The 10,329-nt window shown below is 42.6% G+C and overlaps 1 non-coding gene across 1 annotated transcript; it reads left to right on the forward strand.

Moving 5' to 3' along the window:
- Positions 1-5,600: 5,600 nt before the first annotated feature.
- Positions 5,601-5,679, forward strand: Trnaa-cgc. The gene has a single exon. It is a non-coding gene; the product is annotated as a tRNA-Ala (tRNA).
- The last annotated feature ends 4,650 nt before the right edge of the window (positions 5,680-10,329 follow it).

A 10,329-nucleotide genomic window follows, 5' to 3' on the forward strand; every position in this document is an offset into this window, starting at 1 on the left:
TTTGAGCTTCTGATGTCATCTCCCCTTATTATAGTGTCCAGCTTCCTGCCTCTGGGCTACTTTAATGTTTTTCCTGGCTACAACTTCTCTTGAATATCTTCAGGAGATGCCCTACTAGCTGGCAGATAGCGGTGAATTTGGCCAAGAGAAGAGCACAAGCCTTGGTGGAGTATCTATGTGCCTAATGTTTGGCAGTAATGAAAGGATATATTAACCACTCCAAGGTCTTTTCCCACTGGGTATGACCTAATATTGACATGCTGGACTGATTTTTAAGGAAAAGTAAAAGTTCAGATAAAAACAATTTATCTGCATCAGTCACTTTTGATTTTCTCCCATGATTCATTTTGATAGTTTACATTCTCCTCTTGAAGTGGAAAACAGTGATATCTTCTTGCATGTCTACCAGCTGTATGCAACTAGCTGCTTGTTTTGGTTTCATTTTGCTACAAAAAGTATAACAGGCAGTTGTTATCATCATGTGGCATTAAGATTATACATTTGAAATAGGACGGAGTTAACTTAAAAATTTGGTCCAGCATACACAACCCTACACTGTATACTGGAACAGATTGTAAATAGCTCCATCACCATTTCAAATGTGTAAACTTAGTGCCACATGATGATAACAATGCTTGTTGTACTTTTTGTAGCAAAATGAAAACAAAACAAACAACTAGTAGCATCCAGTTGGTACATGTGTAACAAGATATCACTGTTTTCCACCTGAAGATGAGATTATAAACTATCAAAGTGGGAGAAAATAAAAAGTGAGTGACATAGATAAATTGGTTTCATTTGAACTTTTATTCCACTGAGTGTGGTGTGTCATGATAGTATTGTCCTATTAATGCAGCATGAAGAGTCCAGTTGACCTTCTCAGTGAATGAGGCATTTGGGTAATAGAGAGTGGTAGTAGAGTGCCTCACCACACAGACAAAAACAGAACTGCCTGATAGCTCTAAAAGTGTATACTGTAGTGTTATCTGATACAAGAACCTGGTGTGGACCAAAAGTACCAAACAAAAATTTCAGTCAACTAGTATCCACCTGTGGTGTGGTTGTGCAAGTCAGAACAGCAAAGAAAACCTTAAAAAGGCATTTGTGCAGACAAATGTGTACTTGTTTCCCAGACATGACTGTGGAAATGGCCCACAAAATTCATACATATTTTTTCCAATTTTTTTTTTTCACAGGATGTGAAACCTGTGATAGCTTGCTGACTGAACACAACCTACAAGGCCATACCATTTTTCTTATGTTGGACTCCATACCCGTCCAAATAAACTACTCACTAAGCTTGGCATAAGTTTTGTATGCATCCAGTTGTCTGCTGAATGGTGACTGGTGTGAGAACCATGATCTTAAGGTGATGACTATTCCTGGCCTTACAATAAAGAGTCCATCCCTTTCTCTTATCTGTCCCTGTGTTTCATCCTTTTAATGGTATCTACTGGAATATTTAAATACAGCTGGAAAATCCTCCAAAATAGAGTTAACAAATTCAGAATTTGGGAGCCACTCACCTATTATCTTACTTCTGTCTCACTCAGAATGAACCTGAAACATTCTACTTAAGCACCAACATTAATACTGTGTGCACCTCTCACAGTTTGGCTTCAAACTGGAAAGCAGTTATACAAACAGCCCATCTTGCTATCCCACCTATGTATGCCAAGACCCATCTCAAGGCTGATTAACATTTTCCAGCTGAAATGGCCTTGGGTTCACGTAAAAAAGGAATCTGTCACATGCAAATAACACAGCCAGAGCCTTGAGCTTGTACATGGAATACATTTTCTCGATCAGGAGCAACCCAAGGGGACATATGATATAGGCTACCTACCGTCTTGATCTTCTTTGAGAAGAACAGCTCCCACAACAGCCAATGAAGCATCAATCTGGATGATACATTGCTTATCAGAACACAGGATTGTCAATATGGGGTGCACACCAACACTTTTTAAGTCATTCAAAAACAGCTTGCTGGGAATCTCTGCATTCAAACATGCCTCCTTTTTCCTCAATGCATTCAGGGACACAAATTGCTGTGCTAAATTGGGAATGAATTTTCTGAAAAAATTAAACAAACTTAAAAAACCTTGACACCTCCTTAGGCTTGTACTGGAGGGAACATTCCCTAAAAGCCTGTGTTCGGCTTGGGTCAACCTTCCCCCCGGGAAGACGACATATCCCAGAAAGAGCACCTTCAGAAATGCAAGCTTAACCTTGTGATGTTTCATAGTTAAACCTGTTCTCCTTAAATAAGCAAATCCTTCCTTCATGTGATATGCATAATAATCAAATAATCTAGGTAGTGATACACATACTTAAATTTGATACCCGAAAATATTGAAACCAGCAACTGGGAGAGAATGGTGGCTCCAGCAAAAATCCAAATGGTATTTGACTGAACTTGAACAGATTTCAATAGAATGTGAATGAAGTAATATGTTCAGAACCCCCACTAAATAGAATCTGGGATCCAATGTTCTTAAAGTTTGGTACCCACAAACCAAGCAATGCTAGTGTGCAAATTAAGCAATGGAATAGTCCTAAGGACCACCTTCTTATTTAACTCATAATAATCCACTTCCAGTCTAGATTTTCCAGGATAATTGCTGAATGAGATATGGAGGGGCATATCATGTTGTGTTCTAGCATTTTTTCCTGCATGAGACTCTTTGAGTTCCTTCTGATCCCACAGTATGCGATCTAAATGTACGTTATCAACAGCTTCCTTTATCTGTATAGAGGCTGGCAGAAACTCCACATGTTTCCAATACGAAAATGTAATATTTTTATGAAATTTAGGCGTATAATAGTATTTTCCCCAGATCATAATTGACCTGTTACTACAGATAACGTTTGAACCTAAAATAAATTCAGCAGACAATCTCTGACCTATTCGTAATTCAATTTATCCTTCATCCATCCTAACACACACTATGAAGTAAAATTGACAGTGGCATATGAGAATGGATGCTGGTACATCTCCAGCCATCCATATACCGACTGGTGGTATTTGAACCAACTCTCTCTCAAAACAGTTACAGAACATGTGTCTAAAAGGGAGCACACTGGCTCATTATTAACTTCACAGCGTACAAATGGAGTCTGAAGTCTCTGTAGGACCTGTACACATTTACCCTCACCCAAAGCTGCAACTAATCAGCTCACCCGAGTTGCACCCTTACACTACCATGACTTCAATTCTTCATTACATCATTTTGCTAGTGGACAATCATATCTAAAGTGTCACTAACCTCCACAAACAAAACAACCAACCTGGTTAATGCCCTGTGGACACAGCCTTTCAGGCTCCCTACCTACTGTCTCCATTTCTCTACTGGCTCTTTGACAATTATCAACATGCCTAATTTCTTTGATTTTAGGAGCCAAAGTTTCCAAGTCATGGGTGATTGGGCTGATATTATCCATGACTTGTCCAAAGGATTAATTCCCTCTACAGTATTTGATAGAACTTCCTTTCCAATGTACAAAAGACACAAGGCTCTTGGTGCATTTTTCACTCTATTAATGTACATCGTTCCAGCCCAAGAGTTCCACATCACCTTGTTCTCAAACAAAATGCATATCAATTAAGCATTGTATTGGCCTAGCAGAGATTACTTGTTGGCAAATCTGTCTATGAAAGTCTTCAACACTTTCTCGTGATTCTAAAGCGCTGGCCACTCACTGAGTAAGATCCAACATCTGCAGAATTTCAGTATCTCAGAGCCCAAACACATCTTTCTGCTCACTGAATGACACCAAGTAACAAAACAGTTGAACAGTATCACAAATTCTGTCAACCAAAAACACTTAACCTTCTTTTGTCGTTCCCAATTGAAAATTGTGCAGCCCAATGGCTCATATCAATATGTGCATCCACTAATTCCTGACCATGATAACTTTCACTGTCCTGCTCCATGTTTACCACAAGTCTATTATCCAGTATTGACACTGCCGACGAGCTGTCGTTTAAGGTTAGCACTGTTTGGGCAACCTTTATCTGTAGACACTCCACCACATCACTGCTCTTCTCTTCCTTAGATAGAAATTCCAAGTTCCTCAACTATACTGGTCTGCAAACGCTTCAATTGGGGCTGCAAAGGGACTTCCCTATTCAGAAACATAATAAAGGGATCAGTCGTGGCCGAAGCTAGCTGCACTCTTGCAGTACCTGCACTTACATCATGTTCCGCCTCAGAAGTTAAGTGAACTGGTTCTCCCAATACCGCCGGCCGGAGTGGCCGTGCGGTTTTGGGCGCTACAGTCTGGAACCGCGTGACCGCTACGGTCGCAGGTTCGAATCCTGCTTCGGGCATGGATGTGTGTGATGTCCTTAGGTTAGTTAGGTTTACGTAGTTCTAAGTTCTAGGGGACTTATGACCTCAGCAGTTGAGTCCCATAGTGCTCAGAGCCATTTGAACCATCTCCCAATACCTGCGAAAACTTTTGGGTCAACTGGGGTACTCTAACTGCAGGGACCTGTCCATTAATGGTGACCTCGTAGGACGATTCATCTTTCCACAGCCACCCCTTCCTGAGAACATCTCTGGTAGCCATACTGCAACAGCAACGAAGGAATCAGAAACAGTTCCTAAACTTACTTGGTACAATAGCCATAGGTCTTCACAATACACAGCCATACTCTGTCACCATTTGGTATGGCAGGTTTAGCAGCAGCAGACTGAGGAGAGGAGGTGATGGAGTTATGGGGGCGGATATGTTTCTTGTCATTATACAGACAAACACAATTTATTAACAACATGACCACCAAGACAGCTCAAGACAAGTGACCGATCTTCTATTAAAATTTGTTCAGAAATGACAGAACCTTGATGGAAAATCTTTTAAATAATGCACAATGAAAGTAACAGAATTATTAATCAAAGAGAAGCGTACAGCTTATATTCAAGAACAGCATAGAAAGGTTTGCTGAATAAATGCAGAATAATTACAACAATTTTGATTAGTAATAAAGGTAACTGTGTATTATTCACGTAAAAGCTGTTAAACACACAGCGAATAGCGCAACATCTTACTAGTGGAAATCCAATACTAGTGATATGAAAAGCAGTAGTAGTCAATTATACTCGGAAAATGCCTATGATCCACATGACAGCATTTAAAATCCACAATGGAATGAACAACATTTATGAGTAAAAAGGCCTTACTGATGATACCATAACCAGCAGAAAAAATAGTGTAGGTCAAATACCACAGGACCCCCCGAAATCACACTCTAGTTTCATATGGTCTAAGTCCCTTCCAGACAATATGAAACATTGAAATAATAACTGGGTCCAACAGCACAGCCGTCACGTTTAACTAACCAAGCAGAGTCAACTACACACAACTACACAGCACAAGTACAGAATCATAGCCACTGTAAGCACCATAGCACTGTTCTATTTGGTGTATGCCAGACACCCTGCGCAGCACGTGCTGCCATCTACGTCTGTACACTCTCCATAAACCGGAAACAAACTTTCAGGACACAAGGTAACAACGGCAGGCCCATCGACCTTGCCTTTGGGGCCTCTCTTATGTCATTAGCGCCACTTACCAATCGACTTCATAGATGCACTCATGCACCGAGCGAGGTGGTGCAGTGGTTAGCACACTGGACTCGCATTCGGGAGGACGACGGTTCAATCCCGTCTCCGGGCATCCTGATTTCGGTTTTCCGTGATTTCCCTAGATCGTTTCAGGCAACTGCCGGGATGGTTCCTTTGAAAGGGCACGGCCGATTTCCTTCCCAATCTTTCCCTAACCCGAGCTTGCGCTCCGTCTCTAATGACCTCGTTGTCGACGGGACGTTAAACACTAACCACCACCACCACCAGATGCATTCATCAGGTACTGGCTGTTCTTCTGCTCCCAATCAAATTGACTTCTTATCGCTTGCAGTTGTTAGATTGATTCTGGGCGGCATCGGTCTGGCATCATTCTCGATAGCGAGCCACGTGCTGCGTGGGCTGCACCTTTCTCTGTGCCAAAATCATCACACAGAAGCTGGAAATCACCTTGACTGCTGTTGCATTGTACCGCTTAAATAATATTTGCCTGTGCTACATGAAGACTTATAAAATTGAGACATAAGCCGACTCGAAAAGGCCTCAGCATGTGGCATAAAGGGCGTCAATGAAACCACCCCTTCCTTGGGACGTTGATCCAAACACATCTCGCGGTTGAAAACGACAGTTCGAAATGCGATGAGCAACGGGACACCCTCGGACATTTCAACACTTCTCGGAGGGTGTTGTGCGGCTGCATCCCCTCTGAAAGTGATCGCACCCCTTTGGAGTGCAGCGAGACAGAAATTTTTGCTCTCTTGCACACGTTGGAATCACTAGGGACTGTTCAAAACATTGGATGAAATTTGAACGTGTTCCAAAACAGCAAAGAGCGTTTCTGCTTTTTCATCCCTCCTGGTTCATGCCCTCCTGTGGCGTGATCACGGGGGAGAGGGGTGCAACATTGAAATGAGCGCGAATAAAACGGGAAAGGGTCCCTCTACGGCCCCTTAGTTCGGCAACGCCTTCGGTGTCACCCACGAAGTGTTGTGAGCACGTTACACATATACGTATCTTCAGAAACTTCGATAGAAATTCAGCCTCGCGGCTACCCTATCGTCTGAAGACAGGCAAATCGCACCAAAGAGGTGTCGAGGGGGTTGCCTAACACCTAGTCGCTAGATTAGCAGTCTAATTTGGTGTCGAAATTTCTAAAGTACATTTATATGTGCTCAAAAAAGTTGTACTAGAGCACCGAGGGTGTAGCCGATCTCTGGGGTAATAGAGGGGCCCCTTTCCATTTCATTCACACAGATGTTAGTGTTGCACTCGCCACAGGAGACGGAAAACAGGGAGCGCTGAAAAAGCATAGCACTTTGATGCTTCGGATCACGTTCAAATCTCGTCGAATAGTTTTGAACGATCCCAAGTGGTTCCAAACTGTACACAAGAGCAAAAATTGCGGACACGCTCCTCTCCAAATAGGTGCGATCACGTTCAATCGGTATGCAGCCCCACAATATCCTTAGAGACTGGTTGAAATGTCGGAGGGTATCAGCGGGGTCAGAGGTTGTGAAGAACATCTTCCTGCTGCTCACTGCACTGCGAACTGTCGTTTTCAGCCGCAAGATGTGTGGGGATCAACGTCCTAAGGGAAGGGTTGGTTTCATTGACGCCCTTTATGCCACACCCTCAGGGCTTTTCGAGTCGGTTCTGAGCGGCGGTCTGTCTGAAACGTTTTCCTCGGCCACTCATAAGAAAACCGCGTGATTTCAACGCTGGGTGTCGCCTTTCTGACCTACATCGCTTAGACATCGAATGAAGGGGTGGAAATGGAAATGAGCGTTTGGCGTCACTGGCTGGGAGGCCCCTTACGGGGAAGGTCCGGCCGCCTTGGTGCAGGTCTTATTACATTCGACGCCACATTGGGCGACCTGATCGCCGGATGGGGATGAAATGATGATGCACACAACACAACACAACACAACACCCAGTCCCTGAGCGGAGAAAATCCCCAACCCTGCCGGGAATCGAACCCAGACCCGTTAGGACGGCATTCCGTCACGCTGACCATTCAGCTATCGGGGCGGACAGAGTGAAGGGGTGAAAATTGGCTACGAGGGGCTGTGACGACAGCACGTTGGCGTTGGGTAGAATTATGGTGAGCATTGTTTCCAATGTGACATCACTGACCCACCATACAGCCAACATGGCCTTCTGAGCAGTGGCGTTTTTTTCGCACCTGTCGACACCTCGCAGTTTGAAGCGTCGCCGAGCCCGAGGGTGACGTCGCAGTCCGCCACGCTTTTGCATTATTACGGAGGAAGGTTGCAGACACCTCCGGGGAAAATTTCAAACTCCTGAGTCGTAATGGGAGGGAATTCTGTTACGAAGTGCATGTAACTGCGTCTGTCCAAGGAAAAGCTGACGGATGTTCGTGGGGGTCACAGCCGCATGCGACGGTACTGGAACAGGCAGTAAGGAATGGGACGGGACTTCAGGTTGAAGCACTCCTCGTGTTAGGATGTAATGAATAATCAAAGTACAGAAGTCACTCATGTATCTTCAATATTCATGTTTCAAAGCAGATCATAAAGAGAATACGTTCACTATTATAATTTTCTAATCTAATACTTATCTCATTATATAATGGCTTTGTTGTCTTTTCACTGGTGACCAACTTTGTGCCAGGTTTTGAATTAAGAAGAACCTGCAATTCTCTTCAGAAATCTATGTGGTTCGCATACATAATATTCTTTTGAGTTCTCTGTTCTGTATTTTGCCTTAAAAATCTTCAAAGCGACAGTACGTTTCGTCTTCACAAGTACTTTACAACTTCCTTGCAGTAAAATAAATGACTAGTTTCCTACTGCCAAACGACCAGTTCGAACCGCCCTTAAACCAAGCACGTCGCGGCCACAAATATCGCCCGAGCAATGGTGTCCTTTACAATAATTGTTACAGTACATCTTATCGTTATGACTAAGACAGGGTTCATGTTATTAGTAAATAAATTAGTAGATTTACTTTTTTGTAAATTTTAGAAAAGTACGTAAAAGCTGAATTACATATTGTTACACGTTGTAGCATATGTTTTATACAACTACATTTTCAAATTAATCGCCGTCAAAATAGTTTACTACATAAGAAACGAACTTAAAGGCTCAAATTTACATTAGTTATAGTTAAAAGTGAATTTACATTACTTTTTATTTTCCTGCTGCGGTTGTCAGTACCCAATGGTGTCGGTAGGTATCAAGTGTTGAACTTGATTACATCACATGCTGTAGTTTTCAATAATCAGTTGTTTTGGTAGGTACATATAGGGTATTGGACGCGATTGCATCAAAAGGTTCACTGGAGACCTCTTTCAACATGTCAAGGGGCTTTTCCAGTAGCCATTGAGGGAACGAGGTGCGCTCAATTGCAGACTGTGTTGTAAGCTCGACAAACTATGCCTACTGTCTAAGCTCCGAAGTCATATGTAGATCATTCTAGTAACTGGCACAGAAGGCTGAAGAGACCAGCCTTGCTCACGGAGTTTCACCAAAGTTCACACTCTGCAGAACTGATTGAGATCCCATAGTTCTGAATCGAATGGAACGTTAGAAGGTTCTGCGACAAGCTAGGCTGCAACTTCCTCGACTTGCGCAATAAGAAGTGTAGCGTTCCCTTAAACTGGTCACTGCGTACCTAGGTAGCTGATCTGTGTGGGATGGACACAAGGGATTTTTAGATTAGGTGACTGTCCATCCAGTTCAGATAATAATAGCTATAGGAGACCACACAATATCAGCGTGAGATCCAAAGAAATACCCCCTCCCCCTCCCCCACGCTCCCCACAGCCAAGAGTATAAAACTGCTAATAATCAGTTGCACAAACATTAGCAACAAAGCCTGAAGTGTGCGTAAAAAAGAGTGGAGCTCGCATAACAGTAGGTCCAGAAAGCTGCTTAAAACTAAAAATTGGTATCTTTGAGATTTATGGGGAAAATTTAAGTGTATTAGAAATGATAGGATAACGGGAAGTGGAATTCATATTTTTATTGTAGTAAATAAGAAACTCAAAGCCACCAAGATAGAAACAGCAGCTGCATGTGAGATTATCAGGGTAAGTCTCAGTATCAACAGTGGACACAATCTCGTAACTGGATCTTTCTGTTGACCACCAGACTGGCTCCCAGAGGTAACGAAAACCTTTAGAGAAAGCTTGAGATCGCTAGTATATATGTCCCCAAGTCATATAGTCATTATGGATGGAGAATTTAATCATCTAATAATCAAATGGGATAATTACAGTTAATTAACTGGTGATTAGACAAGACAAACTGAAAAAATGTTACTAAATGCCTTTTCTGAAAACTATGTAGTACAGATAGTTAGAAAGACCCTCGCAGGATGGAAGTTTATTGGGTCTAATGGCAAAAAATAGAGCTGACCTCTTTGGGGATGTTAGTGTTGAGATTCGTGTCAGAGATTACGAGGGAGCTGCAACAACAATGATTATCAAAGTACGAAGGGCAACTAAACCGAGTAGAGAGATTTATATTTTCAGCAAACTAGATAGAGAGACTGTATTTCAGTCAGCAACTTCAAAATTTACCTTCAGAGCGAAGCATGCAGAACTGTGGCTCAAGTTTAAAAGAATTATTGACAGTACAGTGGACAGATACTTACCTAGTAAGACAGTTCATGATTTGTTTTGGAGGGGGGGGGGGGGGGGGGGGTTGCCCCTCCATGGAATGTAGGCACTGTAAATAAACTTCTAAGAAAACGCAGACTACTGCATAATAGTGTAGTGGCA

The sequence above is a fragment of the Schistocerca americana genome, chromosome 1 (assembly GCF_021461395.2).
Source record: "Schistocerca americana isolate TAMUIC-IGC-003095 chromosome 1, iqSchAmer2.1, whole genome shotgun sequence".
NCBI classification, from domain to species: Eukaryota; Metazoa; Arthropoda; class Insecta; order Orthoptera; family Acrididae; genus Schistocerca; species Schistocerca americana.